The sequence below is a fragment of the Dioscorea cayenensis genome, chromosome 19 (assembly GCF_009730915.1).
Source record: "Dioscorea cayenensis subsp. rotundata cultivar TDr96_F1 chromosome 19, TDr96_F1_v2_PseudoChromosome.rev07_lg8_w22 25.fasta, whole genome shotgun sequence".
NCBI lineage: Eukaryota > Viridiplantae > Streptophyta > Magnoliopsida > Dioscoreales > Dioscoreaceae > Dioscorea > Dioscorea cayenensis.
In genome coordinates, this window is record NC_052489.1 from 8,928,866 (window position 1) to 8,954,130 (window position 25,265).

Genomic DNA, 25,265 nt, shown 5'->3' on the forward strand with positions numbered 1-25,265 from the left:
TTCCAGGATAATCAGTAGGCAACTGTGCATACTGCTCTGAATCTGTGAATGCCTCCTCGTATAAGCCAAGTAGTATGGAAAACTGCGTAATGCTGAAACTATGGTGGCGTCCAAACACTCTGAACTGAATGGTGCCCAAACTGTTGAAGCTTGCATACGCTCTATCAAACTCAAACGAGGAGAGCACCTCCAGTGCAAACTCTCGGATAGCTGGCTCTCTAATCGTCGACAACTGCCACCAACCACCATCTGAAAGAGCACCTCCAGGGCACCGATACTAGTCCCCTATGTGGTCCGGGTAGAGAAATCGCTCAATCTCAACACCTCACACCATATATGACCACAATAAACTCTAGGGATACCTAGGAGTGCAGCCGATTCCTAAAAATAGACCTAACCCTACTTCTAGGAGAAAGATCCCTAACCACCTACAAGGTCCCGGTGGAGAAATCTCTTATACTCATGCCTTACACCAAATATGGTCCCTCTCAACCCTCTTTAATCTTGGAGTTCTAACTCTAAAGGAGGCCTTTCTCTCATCAAGGCACAAATCATACATTACCAATCAATCACAAAGATCAATACGACATGTAAGCAATAAGAAAACAAGATTAAAACTCAAATAAACTCGGAATTAATAGAAAACATAAAGTAAGTCAATACAATAGATAAAATCATAGGGTTCACATGCCCAAATACCAACTAGGTTTAGCCCTCCATGGAGCAAGTTACAAAGCAAAGAATAATGCAATAAAAAGCAATGTAAACCATGGAATAAAACCCCTTTGAATTTGTGTTGATGGCCATGATGTGTCGCTCAACATCTTGAAAGATCCCTCTCCAAAGCTAGCTTACCGAAGGCCCCCTCGATGCTATGATGGAGAAAAGATCTATAAAAGTTGGTGAAGAACGCCCCAAAAATTTGCCAAAGGCCTCGTCTTGAAACCCTAGCCCTTTTTCCCTTCAAACATTAGCAAAAAGTCCCCAAAGAATACGGCAAAAGGGCTATTTATAGGCCTAAACCACGACAGTCACGTGCCTCCACGCGAGCGCGTGAGATTTCATGCACCCGCGTGAGCTGCAAAAATTCCCACGAAACCGAGTGAACAATATTTTTACTACAATACTCTTCTTTTGAGGTATATGGTCAAGCGCATGTCTACGTGGTAGGTTATAAGACTTTTCCTCATTGAAACATCATTTGGAAGCTCTTGCATTCTTCACACAAGTAGGGACATGGTTGTGTGACTGCCTTTGTACCCTTCCAATTCACAAATTGGCTTGAATTCTCTTAGAAGTTGGCACACACCTCCATGTACATGAGTTCCTCTTGTGTCTTAATCCTTAGGTTGCACAAAAACTCCCAAAATGTGTCTTTATAACCTATCTTTGCTTCTTCTTCTTCCTTCAGGCATTCACAACCTAATAGCACAATAGAACACCAAATACACTTTATGAAACATAAACCATGGTAAAAAAGATGCTCAATGCATGTAAAATATATATAAAAATATGTCTACTCAAGCACTTATCATGCATTAATTACCATAGTTGTGACTGTCTCATGCAGTTGCAAAACTTGGCGTGTATGAAGCCCGTAGTTATAGTTGCAAAACTTGGCATATTTGATAGCCATAGATGCAACATTGATTTAGAGCACACGCAAGGATCTTAGGATGTACCTGGTAGACATTAGAAGCAAGTCAGTATACAAAATTACATAGGGATTATCGCAGGACATTGCTCTCTTGTTGTTGAAAACTCGATCCTAGTTTACTTGATAGTTTCACCCTTATATTTTTACTCTTCTTTAGTTATTCTTTCTACCAACCAATTCTTGTTCTACTAGACATTAGAGGAGAAATTAGTATTAAAAGTCCGGTCACTGTGGTTTGACAACCCTACCCCTCACGGGGTACCATTTTATTACTTGTTAAGATCTGTATATTTGTGGAGGATGCATCAACTTTTTGGCGCCATTGCTGGGGACTGGCAACTTTTAGGAAAATTAGGATTCTGAAGATCTAGTTTTGTTTATATTGTTTATATTTATGAATATTTTTTTCCTTTTTTTTTTATCATTCATTCATCTTTATATTGTTCATAATAGTGGAATGGATGCAAATCCAAATCTTCTACAACGGGATAAACTGTGATACCAAGCAGATGCTTAATCCAGCTTCTGGGGGATCCTTATGCTGTGACAACCAAGTGTAGTATATAGTTTGATCGAGGAAATGACAAACAATGATTATCAACAGAGTTTTGAATCAAACAAGCCAGTGAAGACAGCCGGAATTTATCAAGTGGATGCCATTACTACCTTAACAACACAGGTTGAGGCTATTACAAAGAGGTTAGACACAATGCAGTTGGTTTCTCAAATACTTGTACCACCTTGTGAAAGTTTTGGGTCCCAGACTAATCGTGGGTCTTCTTCTTCTGATATGGATGCTGGGCAAACTGAATAAGTTGATTTTGTTGGGCAGAACCGTCGTTATCAAAACAACCCATACAGTAACACTTACAGTGAAGGTTGAAGAAATCATCTAAACTTTTCCTGGAGCCAACAAGGATAGGGGAAAGTGGCAAAACAATATCCTAGGCCTCCACAACAGAATGTTCAGTCAACTCCTCCTTCGCTAGGACCTTCTAATGAACTCACAGGTTTGTGGACTCTGTATATTAGAGACAATGAAATTCATCTTTCAGGCATGAAGAAATGATGAGGAACACCAATGCCATCTTGAGGAACCTAGAGCATCATATGGCTCAGATATTGAAGTTAATTGAGGAGAGACTTTTGGGTTCTCTCACTAGTAACATGGAAGTTAATCCCAAAGAATCTCTAAAGGCCGTGAATTTGAGAACTGGCAAGCAACTACCAAGTCCTACTGAGAATGAACCCAAGATTAAGATTATTGAACCTCAGTGAAGAGTAAGACAGATAGTTGAACTTGATCCTAAAACTCTAGTTGACAATGAGAAGAGAGGAAAGGAACAGGGTAAAGGAAAAACTGAATTGCCTGAGTGCCAACCAAAACTTTCCTATCCAGTGAAAATGAAGAAAGATCAGCAGGAAGAACAACACAAGAAATTTTTGGATGTGTTTAAGACCTTGCACATCAATGTCCCATTCATTGAGGCTCTTACAAAAATGTCCAGATATGCAATATTTTTAAGGGACTATTTACTAACAAAGGGAAGCTGGAAGTGTCTTCAGTAACACTTAGTGAATAGTATTCAGCTTTGATCACCAACAAGCTTCCTAGTAAAGAGAAAGACACTGAGGAATTTATCATCCCATGCACTATTGGAGGGCTTGTGGATGAAAATCTTCTAGCCGATCTTGGGGCAAGCATCAACATTATGCCCTACTGAATCTTCCAAAAACTTTGGCTAGGAGAACCAGAGGCCACCATAATGATGTTATAATTGGCGGATAGGTCTATTCGGAAACCAAGGGGAATTATCAATGATGTGTTGGTAAAGGTGGACAAGTTCATCTTTCAAATGGACTTTGTAATCCTATATGTGGAAGATAAGGTGTTTTAGAATGATTGCAACATGTGTTCTCATTATTGTTGGTTCTCTTTGTGTGTTTCATTGTGTCAGCTTTCCGTGTTTCTTTTGTTGTAACTTGAGAGAGTAATTTGTTCCATTGAGTGGCACAGAGAAAAAACGAAGTCATGGTGAAATTCAGGCTAAGCACGGGCAGAGCATGCCCATGCTAAAGCCGTGATTCTCTCTATTTTGTTTTTCAGGAGAATACCAGGCTGAGCACGGTCTATAAGCTCCTTGCACGATAGTACTTCCTAGTAAGCATAGTTTGTGGGCTCCTTGTAGGACCGTGCTTCACTGTTTCGGTTTTATAGTAATATCCCAAGAAAATCATATCTAGGGAGCACGGGGAAAGCACGACCATGCTTTTCTTGTTTCAAATACCCTATTCTGTACATGCGTTGAGCACGACCATGCTTTGGAAGTGCTTCAGCATAGCCGTTCACCTTTTCTTCTTTCACTTAAAAGCTCCCTCGCCAGTGATTCCTTTCTCTTAACCATCACATATTTTTCATCCTCCCACTCTCTTGCACCCGAGATCCCCTCAAGTTTAGTGTTTGTTTGTCATGCCCTAACTCTATCCGGGCACGTGGTAATCACCATGACAACAAGGAGTGGACCCTACGGTGTCCCACCTCCTAGTCACCGTAAGGCTCAAAACAACCCTGCTAACACAACTTACAAAAAGAAGATATAAAGTCAACAACAGGATTAACTAAGGTTCCAAATATAACCAAAAAGTATAAATACAGGAACAGTACACAAAACTCAAGTCTAGTGTATCCATAAAGTTTACATGCACACTACACACTAACCTAAACAAGGGGGAAAAGGTAGGTCACTTTACTGCTTGCCCACCATAACCTAGTCCAATGTCGCAATCTGAGAAATAAAAAAGGAGAGTAGTGAGCAATAGACGTTACCGAGTCAGTGGTGTTAGCATAGATATAACAGAGTAATAAAGTATTTCAAATAGTAGCAAGCACAATAATAATAACATATAAAAGGAGTTCCAAGTAAGTAATACTTTCCAACACATAGAGCACCGCTTAAAATACAGGTTGGCCTCAAAGAATTCCCATGCTAATCGTGGCCGTAACTAGCTGCGGGAATACCAAGGTGTTTTAAGACTATAAAATTTCAAAATGCCGCCTTCCTTGGTGTTGGCCACTAAGATTCCCGTGTGGTGACCCCGCGTTTCTCACATAAAAGACCCCCTATGAATGGATCCGTGCACCTCTTAACCAGGGTAAACTCAGGGTTGACCACAAGAAAAGGTCAATGGTTTTTTGGTGCTACAGTAATTTTAGGTTTACTACAGTACTATCACAGTATCCGACCCTTAAACAATGGTTTCTTCGCGATTTATAACACCAAACAACGAAATTTCTTTACAAACATTCACACAAATGAATAACAACGACATTGGCTTCGATTTGAGCCAAAAACAACTCAAACCAAGGTTTATTTCTAGGTTTTCAAAGATTTCAAAAACGATGAAATACGAGGAAAATACGAAGGAAAACCTTGAATCGAAGCCTTACTAAGCTCTAGAAATTGAGAGGAAGAGAATAGGATAGCTGATTCACCGGAAAAGCTCGTCATAAATTTTTTTTTTCAAAGATGGTGTTCGGCCAAAAGGAAGAAGAATGAATGAAAACAAAGAAGAAGAGAAAGAAATGAGGAACAGAGAAGGCCAAGTTGCTTCTCTTATCCTCATTCATTTTTTTTTTAAATAAAAGAGAAATGACAAAAATGGCCTTAATAATAGAAAATAGAAAGAAATGAGTCCAAAAATCTGTTTTGCCCTTGATTTTGACTAGTTTTCACACACAACCTACTGTAAAATCATGCAAGGATGCCACTAATGCTAAATGACCATTTTAGCACTAATTCATGGACCAAAATAATTGAAAAAGGCCGGAGGTCAAAAATTGTCAGGACAGGGTACCACATTGTTTGCCGATTCTTAGCCAATTTAATCCTCGCATTCTCCCCCTCTTCCTCGATTACGGTAAGCCTCAATGCTTCATTTACTTTGATTCATTTTGTTATGGTTATGCTTAATGTGCTTTTAAATGTTGAATATCTTTGATTATGATTTAGATTTAACCAATGTTGCCTTTGTTCTTAGCTTCTTGAGCATGCTTGTTCTTTGGTTTTTTGGCGAAGACGGTCATTCCTAAAGCATGGTTGTGCTCTTGTGTTGTTTAGAACTATAATGGGGAGCACTAACACACCCCTTTTACTATGCGTACCGTAAGTGCACGGGTTGTCGAAGTAATAAAGTATCCTGTTGAGTGGGTAGTCGTATCCACAGGGAATAGTGATCAGAAACACAAAAATTGCTATTTAACTATGATGAAGATGATTTGAAAGTTGAGAGAACAATATAATTGCAAATAGAAATAATAGAAAATAAGAAAGAGACGCAAGAGAATAATAAGAGAGGCAATCGATAGAAAGTGGGATACCCGGACATTGCTCTCCCTAGGACTATAGTTTCAAGTGCAAGACCAATCATTATGTCTCCTAGCTGATATTTAATGAGTCGTGGAAATCTTATAACACACGGTCCCAAACGTAAGGTCAATCTTGACTAAACCTACACTATGCCCTAGCCGAAAGGAGTACTCTCAACGCCTCAAACTGTGTGGGGTTGCAAGAAGCTTTGGGGACTCCAAGTGATAAACCCTATTCAATAATATACATCTAACCCTTTGGTCTAGGTGAAAGACCCCGAGTAATGATTAAGCCCCAACACTAAGGATTACTTCAACGTTTCACTCTTTTTCATGCACAACTAAGCACCAGCGGAGTTTGTCTCTTAGCTCTTCACTCTATCTTGCCCGCAAAGAACTCTTGGAACATGGATGTAGGATAAATCACATCGGAAGGGAAAGAGTATGTTCCGCTGCCTCTCGACTCACCCTCTTGACCCTCTCCAACCTAGCTTTGTCTAACCCTCATGGTGTGTCACTCATCCACAAGAATTACCAAGATAGAACTCTAGTATCACTCTTAGGGAAAATTGAAGGTTAGAACTCAATTAAAAACATCAATTAAAGAAACATAATGAAAGGTTAATGAAACAAAATCATCCTAGGGTTTACAAGTCCAAGCACCCACTAGGGATTTAGCTCTCCATAGAGCAAGATACAATCAATAGTGAAATTGAATGTAAAAGCATGCAATCCATAAGTAAAACCCCCTTGTAGTTCATATCGATAGTCTTGTGGAGTAGCCTCATATTCTCCAAGGGTTTTCTCGTCATGCCTAGGGCACACCTCACCGAATCGATGCCGACGACAACTCCCCTAATAACTATCTTCCAAAAAAATACGGTGTTGAAAGCCGTAGAACCACTCCCAACAAAATACGGTGTTGAAAGCCGTAGAACCACTCCCAACACCTAGCCAAAGCCTCTCCAAACCCTAGCTGCAAGTGTCTTCAAAGGTGGGGAAAAAATGGGAAAAAGATCTCTTAAAATGGCTGAAGTCATGGCTTAAATAGGGCTAGAATCGGGCATCCATACGAGCGTATGGAATATTCACACGCACGTGTGAATTTCCAGGAATTCAATTTCTGCGAGCTGTGAAGAGTAAATGCTACAGCTACATTGATTTTTTATAATAAACTGCTACAGTACTTCGCTAAAATACTCCGAAGTCCACACTTTTCATCTAAGCCATATGAATGGGCACACATCCATGAGGTCGATCGTGTTGTGTCTTCAATAAAATCATATTTGACAAAGATCTTGCTAGTAATGCAAAAGTCAGAATATATGAGTGTGATTGCCTTTGTGCCCCTCCAATTTGTATGTTCGCTCGAGTACAATGGAGGTTGGTAAACACTCACATGTCTTTCAGCACAACTTGTGTCTTCGCGTTTGTTCACTCCCAGATTTCATCAACAAAATGCATCCATTATCTACTTTTGGTTCCTTTATTCCACTATTGTCTCTACAACCCTACATGCACAAAAGAACACAAATATACATGCCTAAGCGATAAAATCTGATAAAAATAATGTTCAATGTAAGAAAAGAATACTTCGTATTACTAATACACAAGCACTTATCAAACTCCCTCACACTTAAGCTTTTACTTGTCCTTAAGCAAAAATAAAACATTAGGGCATATAAGAAGGAAAATTGTGGCTAGGGACCATCCGTCTGGACCAAAGGGTTAGGTCTACATATAGGAAAAGGATTTATCACTTGGAATCCCAAGAATTCATTACAATTCTATATGAGAGCGAGGTTGAGAGATTGTTTAATTTCTCCTCCGGGACATGTATAGGGATAGGCATGGTTGACCTTAGATTTGTTACCATGTATTAAAGGATCTCCACGACTCATTAATGCATTAGTTAGGAAGCATAATAAAGGGTTTTTGCACTTGAAACAATTGTCCTAGGTGGATCAATATCCGAGTACTCCATTTATATCGATTGCCTAAGCTCCCCTTTACTTGTTCTCTCTCTCTTGTCTCTTTTACTTTTGTTTGCATTACTTCTTACCACACAAATCACTATTCATATTTCGCTTAGTTAAGAAACAACTTAAGTATTTTTACTCCCTATTCCCTATGGATACAATACCCACTGACCTGGGATTTTTTTACTCGACAAACCCGTGCACTTGCGGTACATACGCAAGGGGCGTTGTCAAGTTTTTGGCGCCGTTGCCGGGGAATAGGCGTTTAGAGATACTTTGCACTTTGTTTTATTAGCTATTCATTTATTCATTCTATTTCACATCTTCTTTTTTATCATCATTCTGATATGTTTTCTTTCTTTTTGTGTAGCTCCTGGTTCATGACCTGAGGGAACCCCTCAATATTGATTGAAGGAGATCTCGAGCTTAAACGTACACTTAGAATAAAAGGGAAAGAACCTATGCAAGAATAGTCTAATCTAACTGAATTGGAAGTTGAAGGATCGGATAATATGGCGGAACAAAATAAGCAACAGAGGATATTATCCGATTATGCCAGACCCTCAGTATTGGGGACACAATCGGGTGTTGTACGTCCCCCGATTATAGCTCAGAACTTCGAGTTGAAGCCTGCATTCATCCACATGTTGCAGCAATCCGTACAGTTCAATGGTTTGGCCTATGAGGAACCAAACCGTCATATAGAGAACTTTCTTGAGGTGTGTGATATGTTCAAGATAAACAATGTGACGGATGATGCCATCAAGTTGAGAGCCTTCCCATTTTCCCTAAAGGAGAGAGCAAAGTAGTGGCTACACTCATTACTTAGAGCATAAATTACCACATGAGAGGAGATGGTACAAGCTTTTCTAGCCCGTTATTTCCCTCCCGGAAAATCTGCAAAGCTTAGGAATGAGATCTTGTCCTTTGTATAGTCAAAATTGGAGTATCTATTTGAGATGTGGGAAAGGTTCAAGGAGCTCCTGAGAAAGTGCCCGCAACACGGATTCCTAGAGTGGATGATTGTTCAGACCTTTTACAACGAGTTGAATCTGAGCACAAGGCAACTCTTAGATGCGACAGTAGGAGGTATCTTAGGTAACAAGACCCCCGGTGAGGCCTGTCAACTAATTGAAGAAATGGGGTTAAATAGCTACCAATTGAATGTTAGGGAGAAGAAGAAGGTGGCAGGGCTTCATGAGATAGATGTAGTAACTTCATTGGCGGCTCAAGTGGAATCATTCAGTAAGATGTTAGATATTCTAACTTTGAATAGAGTGGCGGCCGTAACTACTTGTACTGGGTGTGGTAGAGGACATGCTTCCTTTGATTGCCCGATCTCCATTGGTGATGCATCTTCGGTAGAGAATGTTGATTGTGGGTAATGCGATGAGGAATCAAGGGAATTCATATAGCAACACCTACATTCCGGGTTAGAAGAATCATCCCAATTTCTGGTGGAGTAACCAATGTCCACAAAACGCCATGGGCCACCGGGTTACCAACAACAACAAGCCCCAAACATGGAGAACCGAGTTTCCGGTTTGGAGACCCGAATGACCGATTTGAAGAAGGCCTTGACTAGATTCGTGCAATCATCGGATACAAGGTTTCAATCAGTTGAGGTTATACTTCACAACCACACCGCTTCTTTGCACAACCTTGAGAATCAAGTGGGGCAGATTGTGAAGCCTCGATCGGAGAGATCACAAGGAAGCTTGCCAAGCAATACCGAGACCAATCCTAGAGAGCATGTGAAAGTGATCACTTTGAGAAGTGGTCGTGAGGTTGAAGGCAGGTTTCTGAGTGAGAAGCCCAATGAACACGTACCCGAGGTCATAGAGGTTGAAGAGGGAACAAGCAAAGAGAAGGAGGTAGCACCCCCACCTTTCAGGCCATGAATCCCTTATCCCTCTAGGTTGAAGAATGACCAAGTGGATGAGCAGTACAAGAAGTTCCTGAGCTTGTTCAAGCAACTCCACATCAACATTCCATTTGTTGAGGCATTGTCTCAAATGCCTAAGTATGCAAAATAATTGAAGGACTTGTTGACTAACAAGAGGAAGTTAGAGGAGAGTGCTTTAGTGATATTAGATGCTTCTTGCTCGGCGGTTTTGCAAAAGAACATGCCGAACAAGGGGAAAGACCCAGGAAGCTTCATCATTCCGTGTAACATTGGAAATTTAGGTGAAGAAATGGCATTGACAGACTTAGGGGCCAGTATCAACGTCATGTCATACACCTTCTTTTAAAAGCTAGGCTTGGGCGAGCTTAGGCCCACTCTGATGACTTTGTAATTGGTGGACCGAACAGCGAGACATCCGAGGGGTATCATCAAAGATGTGCTTGTCAAGGTGGACAAGTACAAATTTTCTATTGATTTTGTGGTGCTAGACATCGATGAGGATGTAGATATACCCTTGATACTTGGGAGGCCGTTCTTGCGAACTTCCAAGGCATTGATTGACATTGATGGCAGGGAGCTAACTTTGAGAGTTGGAGATGACAAGCTCACATACCGCCTTGCTGAAGCCATGTGGTATTCTCTTGATTTCGATGATACTTTGTATTTTCTAGATACTACTGATGAGATTGTTGATGAATATATATACAGGAAATGTTTAATCCGGACCCGTACGAGGGTTTGTTCGACCAAGAGGAGGAAATTGAAAAAGTAATGATGCTTGGCTCGACGGAAGAAGTACCGTCTACTCCGGGGATCTTAAAGAAGGTGCTTCGGAAGATGAAGAGGGTGAGGAGACACCACCGGAAACGCTCCAGGGCTGTTGGAGATGTACGTGAACCGAACAAGTTGGATGAACCATTACTAGGTGGTCCCAAGCCTGATAACTCTCCCTCTACCTTCAAGAGACTTTGTTCATCATGCTTTCAAGCTATGGGTAAGAGGGCAACCTTCATCTATGAACCCCCGTGAGGTAAGACAAGGTACGTTAAACTTAGTGATGTAAAACAAGCGTTTCTTGGGAGGTAACCCAAGTGCTTACTATTTTCTTAGCTAGTAGTTTAGTTTTTGTTTTCTTGTGGGTTTTAATGTCATCGTGTGTTTCCATATGGATTTGGCGAAGTTTAGGTCGTTTGAGCTTATTTTTCGTGTTTTCTCTGGTTAAAGTTGCCTTGTAAAGCAGGCTCTGAGTGTTTAGTTGTGTTCAAAAATTTTCTGTAGATCTTGCAAAGATTTCTAGGTGTATAGAGAAAACACACGCCTGTGTGGAATTTCTGCATAGGCGTGCGTCTTTGTTCAGAGCTCATCCTGTGAGTGACCTTGTATAGAGAAAACACATGCCTGTGAGCGACCTTGTGATGGTCCACGCCCGTGGGTAATTTTCGCATGGGCATGCGTTTTCCAGCAGAGACTCAACAAATTATCCCGAGAGCACACAGGGGCGTGGACTCGCCCTTGTGAGCGAACCTGTGAAAAACGCACTGGCATGGGTATTCTCCGCACACCCGTGTGAATCTCTGTAGATGAGCTCTCTCCATCCCAAGAAGACACAAGGGCTTACGGCTGCCCCTGTGAGTCGGGCATGTGACTGTCCATGCCCGTGTGGAATTTCCGCGTGGGCGTGTGAAATACTTAACGATTCTTCTCGGATGGATAGAGACGTTACAGGGGCGTGCGGCTACCCATGTAGGTCGATCGCATGGGCGTGGGTATTTCCCACACGCCTGTGTGTTTACATTCAGAGGCAGTGAGGGTTTTCTCGAGAGTGCACAGGGGCGTGCATCAGCCCCTGTGAAGCTCTCCTATAGAGGCACACGGGTGTGTGTAATTTCTGCACACCCATGTGGATGCACAGAACTCCAAGAGACGCGAATTTTTCTTTAAAATCTTTGTGAATTCTCCTCTTCTTCACTTCTAACCATCCGAAAACCACTCCTGATTAGTTTCCCGACCTCTCACTGCTGTTTTAGACGGCTTTTCAGAAAATTTTCATGTCGAATTCAAAGTGCGCATAGCCATTTCATCGATATGGCACCTCGATGTAGGATGAATGCAATTAAGCATCTCTGAAATACCCCACTTGAGCCAATACACATGGAATTCTCGAATCCCGAGCATTAGGCTCGATTTGAGAGATTATCAGCGCTCGGTTTTGGTTAGACTCGCTTTGTAGATTTGTAGGTGCTTAGAGATATTTAGCGGGGTAATGAGCTAGCCAATGAGATTGATGAGATGGTAGTAGTGGGGAGCTAGAGGAGGTTATTGACGATCCATGAACCAGTTTTCCGCACAGTAACACTAGAGGTATTGGCATCTTTCAAGTTTGATAATCCACATAGGAGAGTTGACACCATGTATGCTATACAGTTCCGAGTATTCAAACATCCATTCTACGTGAGTTTTACCGAGTTCTTGGTCCGTATGGGCCTGTATGGCGCCACGTATATAGATACAGAGGAGTATAGAAGTCTGCCGATACATTTCCCAGGTATAGTGACTCCGCATCAAGCGTACAGGGTTTTGTGTCGGAATGGGCAGTATGAACCGGGAGTGTCTAAGGCCACCAGCCTATCCCGGTCAAGCTGTAGTATTTGCATTCGGTCCTCAGCAGATCTGTGTCAGGTCGAGGCGACATCACAGCTTTGTTAAGCAGGCAAGACTTACTTTATCTAGACTCCATGGTTCACAATGTGCCAATTCATTTGGGGCACATAATGGTAGACATTTTGAGGCACCAGGGCCAGTTTGCGAGAGTGGGATTATTATTTGCTGGTCCTTACGTCACCAGACTCATCTTGGGGTTGGGCTTGATGGACGCTTTACGTGGTGCTGAGAAGACAGTTGTGCCTGCTCCTATGGGATTTGAGACGATCCGACTGATGGGGTTGGTACACAGATGTGGTCCCGAGATATATATTATAGTTGCATCCACCCCAGAGACCACTGGGAGCGGGAGGGATGCAGTGGAGGGTCCCCGACAGATTCCCGGGCCTCAGTTGGCACAGATGGGGAACGGAGCACCCCTTGTAGCACAGGAGACATGCTGGCGATCAGTACCTATTTTTACTCCTCCTCGAGATCATGATCGTATTGGGTGGCTCGAGAGTGCTGTGGGTGAGCTTCTGACCGAGATCGCAGAGCTTCGGGCTATATAGACTGTACAGTATACTGAGATGGTGGCCCGATTCGACGTATTATATTAGTTATTGAATAGCAGATCTCGGGCCCCTTCAGCATCACCATTACCTCCTCCATTGGCACCCTTTGACCTAGGACTAGCATTAGCAGTAGAGGAGCTAGAGCACTGCACCGACACTTAATTTATTTTCTTCCGATTTTATTACTTTTTACATTTCATTTTGGACTTGTATACTCATAAAGGACTTTCCTACTGAGTTTATTTTCGTTTTGTTGTCTCGAGTTGTATTAATTTCTCTATCTTTTATATACCCGAGCTATTTTGGTTTTATTGAGCTTCATTGAACCCCCTCGTGTATGTGTGCAGATGGTCTTGTCATCGTGGGAATTAAGAACTTGTCATAGACATGGCCAAGGTGTTTCAGCACTTGGCCATGTGTGCTTCACAACCCGTTGGAACACCACTCCCAACGAATTAACTCCATCAAATTCAACACTAGGAGTCAGGGGAATATTATTTTCAGAGATATTGGCTAGGGATTGGGAGAGGTTCTACGGCTCCGACATCGTGCTTCATTTGGAAGAAGGTTAGTGGGAGAGCTTTCGTCAGTACAGATCCGGGGAGGTGTATCCTAGGTGATAAGTGCTTGTGTGATATGAATGCGAAGCATTCTTTCCTTATATTGAGCATTACTTTTCTTGGGTTTTTACACTAATAGGTGTGTTTCTATGTTACTTTTATGTAGGCAGGGTTGTGAGGCCGAGTATGAAGGAAAAAAGCCAATGTGGATCATAATGCACATATTTTGGAGGAAATCTTGCTAAGGTTCAAACGCGAAGACATAGGTCGGGTGTGAGATGCTAAAGTGTGTGCCAAACTCCTCGTATTTGAGTTAGCACAACCATTTGGAGGGGCACAAGGGCAGTCACACTCAAGCATTCCGACTTATGCACATAGAACAAGATCTCCACCAACTTGTCTGTCATTAAAGAAACAAAGCGATCCACGACGTGAATGTGTGCCCGTTTGCATCACCTCGATGAAAGTATGGACTTTATGTAGCAAGACCCCCGATGAGGCCCGCCAATTAATTGAGGAAATGGGGCTAAACAGCTACCAATGGAATTCTAGGGAGAAGAAAAAGGTGGCTAGCCTCCATGAAATAAATGCGGTAACTTCATTGGTGGCTCAAGTGGAAAATTTGAGTAAGAAGTTAGATCTTTTAACTTCAAATAGAGTGGTGGGCATGCTACCCCCGATTGCCCGATCTCTATTGGTGATGTTTCTTCGGTGTAGAACGTTGATTTTGTAGGTAATGGCATGAGACCTCAAGGAAACCCTTATAGCAATACCTACAATTCTGGTTGGAAGAATCATCCCAATTTCTCATAGAGTAATCAGGGTCAACAAAAGGCCATGGGGCCACCGGGTATCCAACAACAACAACAAGCCCCTCAGGTGGAAAACAAAGTCTCAGGTTTGGAAACCCGAATGAATGACTTAGAGATGCACTTGACTAGATTTGTGCAATCTGCAAATACAAGGTTTGAATCAGTCGAGGCTACACTTCGCTACCACACCGCCTCTTTGCATAACCTTGAAAATCAAGTGGGGCAAATTGCGATGTCTCTCTCTGAAAGGCCACATGGAAGCTTGCCGAGCAATACAGAAACCAACCCTAGAGAGCACGTAAAGGCGATCACTTTGAGAAGTGGTCGTGATGTTGAAGGTAGGCTTCTAAGTGAGAAGCCAAAAGAACACGCACCCGAGGTTATAGAGGTGGAAGAGGGAACAAGCAAAGAGAAAGAGGTGGCACCCCCACCTTTCAAGCCAAGAATCCCTTATCCCTCTAGATTGAAAAATGACCAAGGGGATGAACAATACAAGAAGTTCTTGAGTTTGTTCAAGCAACTCCACATCAATATTCCTTTTGTTGAGGCATTGGCCCAAATGCCTAAGTATGCGAAGTTCTTGAAAGACTTGTTGACTAACAAGAGGAAATTGGAGGAAAGTGCTTCCGTGATTTTAGATGCTTCATGCTCGGTGGTATTGTAAAAGAACATGCCGAACAAGAAGAAAGACCTGGGAAGCTTCATCATTCCACGTAATATTAGCAATCTAGGTGAGGAAATGATATTGGCGGACTCAGGGGCCAGTATCAACGTTATCTATGCACCTTCTTTCAAAAGCTAAGCTTGGGTGAGCCTAAGCCTACTCGGATGACTTTGCTACTAGCGGACCGAACATTACGACATCCGAAAGGCATCATTGAAGACGTGCTTATTAAGGTGGACAAGTACATTTTTCCGGTTGACTTTGTAGTCCTAGACGTCGATGAGGATGCGGATGTACGTTTGATACTTGGGAGACCGTTCTTGCAAACTTCCAAGGCATTGATTGACATGGACGGCGGAGAGCTAACTTTGAGGGTTGGAGATGACAAGCTCACATACTGCCTTGCTGAAGCCATGCGGCATTCTCTTGATTTCGATGATACTTTATACTTTCTAGACACTACTGATGAGATTGTTGATGAATACATGTAGGAAATGTTCAATCCGGACCCATACGAGGGTTTGTTCGACCAAGAGGAGGATTATGAAGAAGTAATGATGCTTGGTTTGACGGAAGAAGTACTGACACGTCCGAATATGCGTGTGTAAACCGCAAGTGCACGGGTGTCGAAGTAATAATTACCCCGGTGAGTGGGTAGTCGAATCCACAGGGAACAGGGCTACTAGTACTAACTTCTTCTCTGCTTTCTAACCTAATAATAAATGGAAAGGTGTGGTGATCTAATGTGCGAAGAAGTGAATACCGGAGACGAATATGCAAGGGTTAAATGGAAGGAGAATCTCAATCAGTAAAAGTGGGGTATTCGGGCAATGCTCCCCCTAGGATTCAGGTATTAGGTACCGGATATGCAAAGTGTTTCTATGATGAGTAAGTTAAGTCGTGGAAATCCAAACATAATCGGGTCTATCTCTAGAACACCGATACTAGTCCCCTACGAGGTCCCGGTGGAGAAATCGCTCAATCTCAACACCTCACACCACATATGACCGCAAAGCACTCTAGGGATTCCAAACGTGTATCCAATTCCTAAAGATTGATCCAACCCCTAATTCCCGCGAAGGATCCTAACCCCCTACAAGGTCCCGCGGAGAAATCGAGCAATCTCACGCCTCCCACCAAATATGGTTGCATAGAGCTTAGGGAATGGAGATAGAATACACCAATCGGAGGGGAAAGGGGACACTTCACTATCTCATGACTTACCCTCTCAACCCTCTTCAATCTTGAGGTTCTAACCCTAATGGAGATCTCTCTCCCACCAAGGCAACAAATCATGCAAACCAAATAACCATAAGATCAATAAGGCAAGCAAGCATTAAACAATCAAGAATGAAACTTAATCAAACTCTGATTAAATAGAAACACTAAGCAAATCCACAAAAGATGAGAATCCTAGGGTTCACAAGCCCAAATACCCTCTAGGATTTTAGCTCTCCATGGAGCAACATACAAAACACACCATCAATGAATGAAGTACATTAGAACCATAGAAATAAACCCCATTATATATGAACTGATGGCCTTGATGGAGAGCTTCGACGTCTTGAAGGACCCACTCCGAAGCTAGGTTCACCGGTGGCTTCCTTGATGCTATGATAGAGGAGGAATCGATCAAAGTTGGTGACGAAGTGCCTCCAAAGCCGTAAAGACCTCCTCTCCGAACCCTAGCCGTCTCACCCCTCAAGAGCCGCACAAAAGATGAGAAAGAATAGGGCAAAACGGCTATTTATAGGCCTTAGATCGCGTCTGTCACGTGCCCTCACGCGCCCGTGTGGATTTTCCACGCGCCCGCGTGGGCTGCAAGAATTTCCACGCGGGCGCGCGGAATTTCCACGCGGCCGCGTAAACAGTAATTTTGCTACAGTACTGCTACAGTGAAATTGCTACGGTACTTTTCACAAAACGCGATCCGAACACTCTTCTCTTAAGGCCACATGTCCGGGCACACGTCCATGTGGTAGGCTATAAAACTTTTCTTCATCGACGTATCTTTGAGAGGTCTTGCAATCTTCACAAAGAGAATTAATATGAAGATGTGGCTGCCTTTGTGCCCTTCCAAATGGTGAATTGACTTGAATCTTCTTGGAAGTTGGCACACATCTCCACGTTTATCAACTGCTCTCGTGTCTTGGTCCTTGAATTGAACAAGAACTCCCAACATTGTGTCTTTATAGCCTATCTTTGCTTCCTTTTTACTCTTCAAGGCATTCACAACCTATATGCATAAAAGAACACCAAATACACAATATGAGACATAAACCACAGTAAAAATGATGCTCAATGCATGTAAAACATATATAAAAAATATGTCTACTCAAGCACTTATCAAGTACCATCTAACCCGGGGATCTTGAAGAAGGTGCTCCGGAAAATGAAGAGGGCTAGGAGACGACACCGAAAACACTCCAAGGCTGTTGGAGACGTCTGTAAATTGAAGGAGTTGGATGAACCATCGCTAGGTGGTCCGAAGCCCGATAATTCACCCTCTATACTCAAGACACTTTACACATCATGCTTTCAAGTCATGGGTAAGAGGGCAACCTTCATCTATGAACCCCCGTGAGGTAAGACAGGGTACGTCAAGCTTAGTGACGTTAAACAAGCGCTTCTTAGGAGACAACCCAAGTGTTTACTGTATTCTTATCTTCTAGTTTAGTTTGTTTGCATGAACAAATAGTTAAGTATTGGTGTCTTGATTTTTAGATGCTTGTGCTGAGATTTTCTTGTGAACTTTGAATATTCATCGTGTGTTTTCATGTGGAATTGGCAAAGTTATGTCGTTTGAGCTTTATTCCATGTTTTTCACTGGTAAAACTCGCATACTAGGGCAGGCTCTGAGTGTGTAAACATGTTCAGAAACTTTCTGCAGAGCCTGCAGGTTTTTCTAAGGCATCCAGTGAAGGCGCACGGGCGTGTGAAATTTCTGCACGCCCGTGGATTTGTATTGCGAGCTCATCCAGAGAAGGCACAGGGGCGTGCGGCTGCCCCTGTGAATGACCATGCGAATATCGCACGCCCATGGGTAATTTCTGCACGGGCATGTGAATTCCTGCAGAGTTTGGCCGATTATCCCGAGAGCACACAGGGGCGTGAACTCGCCCCTGTGGGTGACTTTGTGAAATGTACACGGGAGTGGGTAATTTCCACACGCCCGTGTGAAACTCTGCACAGGAGCCCTTTTCATCCCTAGAAGACATAGGGGCTTGTGGGTGCCCTTGTGAGTTGGGCATGTGAATGTCCACGCCCGTGTGGAATTTCCGCATGGGCGTGTGGAACACTTAGCGATTTTTCTCGCATGTCCAGAGAAACCATATGGGCGTGCAGCTGCCCCTGTGGGAAGGGCGCACGGGCGTGGGTATTTTCCGCACGCCCATGGGAGAGTGTTCAGAGACAATGAGGTGTTTTCCTGAGAGCGCACAGGGGCTTGTGTACGCCCCTATGGCTCTCTCGTAATGAGGAACACGGGCGTGGGTAATTCAAGCACGCCCGTGTGGATGCACAAAACGCCAAGGGGCGCGATTTATTTTTAAAGAAGAATAGTTTCTCTCCTTCTTCACGTCTTCCAGCCATCTGAAAACACTCTCACATCACTTCCCGACTTCATAGCGCCAATTTGGTGGGATTTTTGTGAGGTTTTCTTTCCAGTTCTTGATTTTCACTTCCCATATCATCAGTAAGCCCTATTTATGATTTTCTTCACAAAGTCATGGTTTCCATCGATTAATTTTGAGAAAAATGCTTCGTTTATCCAATTAGAAAGATTATTTGTGTTTTAGAACGAAGAAGAGGTAATTTCACGGTGTATTTTTGGAGTTTTAAGGCGCGGCCGTGCGGCTTTCACGCCCCGTGGATCCACACGGGTGTGCGGAAATTCCACACGACCGTGTCGATTTCTGCAGTGTTAGTTTATCAAATTGTTTGATCGATTTCGTTTCAAATTTTGCAGATTATGGCACCTCGGTCGAAGAAGCAAGCTGATAAGAGGCCGCGTGAGTCATCCCCTGAGCTTGAGGGCATGAGTTTCGCGATTCTAGAGCATCAGGTTCACTATGAGCGCCTGTCGAGACTCTGGTTTGGACAGACTCGATTCCTGGACACGAGTATACTGAGAGATCTACAGCAGGGATATGAGCTCGCTGATGAGGTCGAGGATCTCGTTTCAGCAGGTGGTTGGAGGCAGTTATTAACGATTAGAGAGCCAGCCATCCAAAATTTTCACTAGAGGTGCTATCATCATTCGAGTTTGATAGATCTTACGCGAGCTTCGACAGTTTGGACACCATTCAGTTTAGAGCACTTGGATACCACCATAGCTTGAGCATCACTCAGTTTTCAGTTCTGCTTGGCTTTTATGAGGAGGCATTCAAAGACACTGAGGAGTACACTCAGTTACTGACTGATTACCCTGGAGCCTTGATCCCGCAGAGAGCTTACAGAGTACTATGTGGTCAGGGTCAGTATAAGCCGGGGATGTCCAAGGCCACGTGCCTTTCCTGACCTGCATACAGATATTTATATGCCATCATGAGTAGGTCGGCGAATGGTTGTGGTGATAGCACTGGTGTTCTGAGCCGGCAGGAGCTTCTATACTTGTACTAGATGGTGCAGCGCGTACCGATTCACTTAGGACACATCATGGCAGAGTACATCAGACATCAGGGGCATTATGCTAGATTGGGAGCGATCTTCTCGGGCCCCTACATTACGAGATTAGTGCTAAGCATGGGTCTCTTGGATTTGATTCGTGGGGCTGAGAAGACGAGTATACGTACCCCCCTGAGTTTAGAGACACTGAGATTGATGGGCATGATCCGCAAAGTTCGGACAGGGGTTTATACTTTGGTGTTACCGGCTCTAGAGATAGTTGAGGATGAGGATGATCATGCTGAGGCTTCCCAGCCTGCCCCCGAGCCTCAGCCAGCACCGAAGGAGACCGAGGCACCTCCGGCGGCAGAGGATGCACCCCCCATGCGTATGTTTTCACCATCTCAAGCTCATGATCGCTTTGAGAGGCTCGATAATACGTTGGGAGTGATATGGGCAGAGGTGGCTGAGGCTCGAGCAGAGATTGCCGAGGTTAGTGTTATGCAAGTCACTCATTACACAGAGTTCATGGCACGTTTCTAAGTATTACAACAGATCTTAGAGCGAGACGTCGCCTTATCATTTGTCTTGCGTCCGGTGACTCCTCAGGCTCCCTCGGCACCTCCAGCATCCCCATCACCTATTCTAGCACCACAAGATCCACCATGTGCTTCTCCAAAACCAGCAGTAGCAGAAGAGCCGACAGAGCTGACACCGACATTTGACTTTATTTTTCTGCATTTTCTTTATTTTGCATTTTATTTTAGACTTGTTCACTCAAAAAGGATTCTCCTTCTGAGTTTATTTTCATTTTGCATCTCGAGTTGTATTCATTGCTTTATCTTTTATATACTCGAGTTATTTTTGTTTTTCTTGTGCTTCACTGAACCCCCTCGTGTATGCGTGCAGATGGTCTTGTCATCTTGGGAATTGAGACTTTGTCATGGGCACAGCCAAAGTGCTTTGGCACTTGGCCGTGTGAGCTTCACAACCCGTCGGAACATTACTCCCAAGGACTTAGCTCCATCAAACGCGACACTAGGAGTTAGGGGAGTATTGTTTTGATTGCTTCTCCCACATATATTCTTCATTAATATATATTTTTGAGTGAGCTTGAATATGTACATTGAGGACAATGTACAACTTAAGTGTGGGGGAGTTTCATAGTGCACACATAGCCAATCTCGGCTCACCTTAGTTACAATGATTGTATTCTTGAATTTAGGAGAAATTTTAACATTGAATGTTTTCATGCTCTAGTTCTTGCTTGAATTTCTAGGAATTTTTACCCGATTTACACTCAGTGCACTACTCACTCTTTAAACTCTATTGGAAACCCATGTTCGATGTTAAAGGGACTAGTTATATTTGTTTCTTGTGTTAAATTCTGAAAAAAAAAGGAAAATGAAAAGAAAGAACAAAATAGTTTTATTGTTTATTTGTGCTTGTTGGGTGGAAAGAGCTACCACCTATGAAGTATGAAGCTACTCTCATAAGTCGGATACTAGATATGCCCTAATGAGAGAAAGAGCTATCTCATAGGATGAGTGAAAGCTACCACTCCGGTAGAAAGAGCTACCACCTCGAAAGTGTGAAAGCCACCTTAGCGGCCGCTTTGGAAAGGGCTACTTAGAGGATGTGTGAAGCTACTACCATCTTTGAAATAGTTGTCACTTTGGTAGATAAATAAGTCACTTTTACTTACAACTTTGAGGAGTATACCTTGGGTTGTTTTGAGTGAGTTCACACACGTACACGATTTCGGGTTTATTGTCCTTTTTGATTCATGTTTTTAGCTAGAGCTTCGATTTTTTGTATTTAATGTTGAAATTTCCCTTGTAGAATGCTCTCTCTGTACACTTTGGTGAACCTAAGGCAAAGCACATCCAATATTTCTTTCATCTATGCACAGAATGTTTAATTTTTGCTTGAGGACAAGCAAAAGCTTAAGTGTGGGGGAGTTTGATAAGTGCTTGGGTGATATGAATGCGAAGCATTCTTTCCTTAAGTTGAGCATTACTTTTCTCGGGTTTTTACAATAATAGGTGTGTTTTTATGTTACTTTTATGCAGGTAGGGTTGTGAGGCCGAGTATGAAGGAAAGAAGCCAATGTGGATCATAATGCACCTATTTTGGAGGAAATCTTGCTAAGGTTCAAACGCGAAGACATAGGTCAGGTGCGAGATGCTAGAGTTTGTGCCAACCTCCTCGTATTTGAGTTAGCACAACCATTTGGAGGGGTACAAGGGCAGTCACACTCAAGCATTCCAACTTATGCACATAGAACAAGATCTCCACCAACTTGTCCATCATTAAAGAAGCAAAGCGATCCACGACGTGAACGTGTGCCCGTTTGCATCACCTCGATGAAAGTATGGACTCGGGAACTATTTTACGCCAGGTACTGGAGCGGAACACCGTAACGAAAGCATTGTAGCAGCACTGTTCACAACCGGCCGAGAAAACAGGAATTCAGAGAATCCACACGGGCGTGTAGAAATTATACACGCCCGTGTGGAAATTCCACACGGGCGTGTGTAAAATCCATAGGCCCATGTGATCGCTCGATTCCAGCCCTATTTAAAGCCGATTCTGCCCCGATTTAAATCCATAGGGTTTTGACAGGTATTGGCTAGGGTTTTGGAGAGGTTCTACCGCTCCGACATCGTCATTCCTTAGGAAGAAGGTTGGTAGGGGAGATTCCGTCGAGGCGTATCCTATACCGGACAAGGGAATCTTTGGACGACGAGTAGAGGACTTTTCACAAGACCATCTATACGACTATCGAGGTGGTTTCTTTATGGATTCATTGCTTTTACATTCTATTTCTTTGATTGTACTTAGCTCCATGGAGAACTAAACCCTTAGTGGGTACTTGGGTATTTGTGAACCCTAGGATGTATTTGTTTCATTGAATATCTTTATTATGCTTTCAATTAATTGATATTTATTGTGAGTTCCAACATTGAATGCTTGATTATATGAACATTTCCCCTAGAGTGACACTAGGGTTGAGAGTTCTTGTTGGTAACCTTGTGAGTGAGTGACACACCACGAGCGTTATACAAAGCTAGGTTGGAGAGGGTTGAGAGGGTGAGTCGAGAGGTACAGGAGCATCCCCTTTCCCCTCCGATGTGATAGATTCTACCTCCGTTCCTTGAGTTCTTTGCTGCCATAATAGAGTGAATGGTCTAAGGGATAACCCTCCGCCGGGGCTTAGTTGCGCGTGCAACGGAGTGAAGCGTTGAGGCGATCCTAGTATCTAGGGCTTAATTGTGGTTAGGGACCTTCCACCTAGACCAAAGGGTTAGGTCTATAATTAGGAAGAGATTTATCACTTGGAATCCCTAGAGCTCATTGCAATTCTATTTGAGTGCGAGGTTGAGAGGTTATCTAATCTCTCCTCCGGGACATGATAGAGTTAGGCATAGTTGACCTTAGATTTGAGACTATGTATTTAAGGATTTCCACGACTTACCAGTGCATCGATTAGGAAGCATAATAGAGGATTTTTGCACTCGAAATGATTGTCCTAGGCGGAGCATTATCCAAGTACCCCATCTTTATCGATTGCCTTACCTCCTCCTTTACTCGTGCTTTCTTACTTGTTTTTACTTTTGAGAATTGAATCATTATCACACTTATCACTACTGATCTTTCACATAGCTAAGAAGCAGATTAAATGTTTTTATTCCCTATTCATTGTGGATTCGATACCCGCTTATCCTGGATTATTACTTCGACAAACCCGTGCACTTACGGGATATACGCAACGGGATCTTATCAGCAAGCTTCGACAGTTTGGACACCATTTAGTTTAGAGCACTTGGGCATCACCATAGCTTGAGCATCACTCAGTTTTCAGTTCTGCTTGGCTTGTATGAGGAGGCATTCACAGACACTGAGGAGTACTCTTAGTTACCGACTGATTATCCCGGAGCTTTGAACCCGCAGAGAGCTTACAGGGTGCTATGTGGTCAGGGTCAGTACGAGGCGAGGATGTCCAAGGCCACGTGCCTTTCCTGACCTGCATACCGATACTTACATGCCATCATGAGCAGATTGGTGAATGGTCGTGGTGATAGCACTGGCGTTCCGAGCTGGCCGGAGCTTCTATACTTGTACTCGATGGTACAACGCGTACCGATTCACTTAGGACACATCATGGCATAGTACATCAGACATCAGGGGCATTATGCTAGACTGGGAGCGATTTTCTCGGGCCCCTACATTATGAGATTAGTGCTGGGTATGGGTCTCTTGGATTCGATTCATGGGTTTGAGAAGACGAGTATACCTACCCCCCTGAGTTTAGAGACACTGAGATTGATTGGCATGGTCCGTCGAGTTTGGACAGGGGTTTATGCATTGGTGTTACCAGCTCCAGAGATAGCCGAGGGTGAGGGTGATCATGCCGAGGCTTCCCAACGTGCTCCCCAGCCTCAGTTAGCACCGATGGAGACCGAGGCACCTTCGGCGATGAGGGACGCTCCCCCGTGACGTATGTTTTCACCATCTCGAGCCCATGATCGCTTCGAGAGGCTTGAGAGTGCAGTGGGAGTGATACGGACAGAGGTGGCTAAGGCTCGAGCAGCGATTGCCGAGATTAGGGCTACGCAGGTCACTCAGTACACAGAGTTCATGGCACATTTTGACGTATTACAGCAGATCTTAGAGCGATACGTCGCGTCCTCATTTGTCTTGCGACCGAGGATTCCTCAGTCCTCCTCGGCATCTCCTTCACCCCCATCTCCTATACCAGCACCGGTGGATCCACCTTATGTTTCCCCACCACCAGCAGTAGCAGAGGAGCCGACAGAGCCTGACACCGACATTTAACTTTATTTTTTCTGCATTTTCTTTATTTTGCATTTTATTTTAGACTTGTTCACTCAGAAAGGATTCTCCTTCTGAGTTTATTTTCATTTTGCATCTCGAGTTGTATTCATTGTCTATCTTTTATATATACTCGAGTTGTTTTTGTTTTATTGAGCTTCACTAAATCCCCTCGTGTATGCGTGCAGATGGTCTTGTCATCTTGGGAATTAAGACATTGTCATGCTCATTGCCAAGGTGCTTAGGCACTTGGCCGTGTGAGCTTCACAACTCGTCGGAACATTACTCCCAAGGATTTAGCTCCATCACACATGACACTAGGAGTCAGGGAAGTATTGTTTTATTTGCTTCTCCCACATATATTCTTCATTGATATACATTATGAGTGAGCTTGCATGTGTACATTGGGGACAATGTACAACTTAAGTGTGGGGGGGAGTTTCATAATGCACATCTCCTTTATATTAGTTTTGATTGATATACATGCTCACATAGCCAATGGAGGCTCACCTTAGTTGCAATGATCGTATTCTTGAGTTTAGGAGAATTTTTAACATTGAATGTTTTCATGCTCTAGTTCTTGCTTGAATTTCTAGGAATTTTTACCCGATTTACACTCAGTGCACTGCTCACTCTTTAAACTCTATTGGAAACTCATGTTCGAT

General features: G+C 43.2%; 1 non-coding gene across 1 annotated transcript; it reads right to left on the bottom strand.

Annotated features, from left to right (window-relative positions):
• Positions 1-8,904: 8,904 nt before the first annotated feature.
• On the bottom strand, positions 8,905-9,011 carry LOC120250841. Its single transcript, XR_005533175.1, has one exon. It is a non-coding gene; the product is annotated as a small nucleolar RNA R71 (small nucleolar RNA).
• Positions 9,012-25,265: the final 16,254 nt, after the last annotated feature.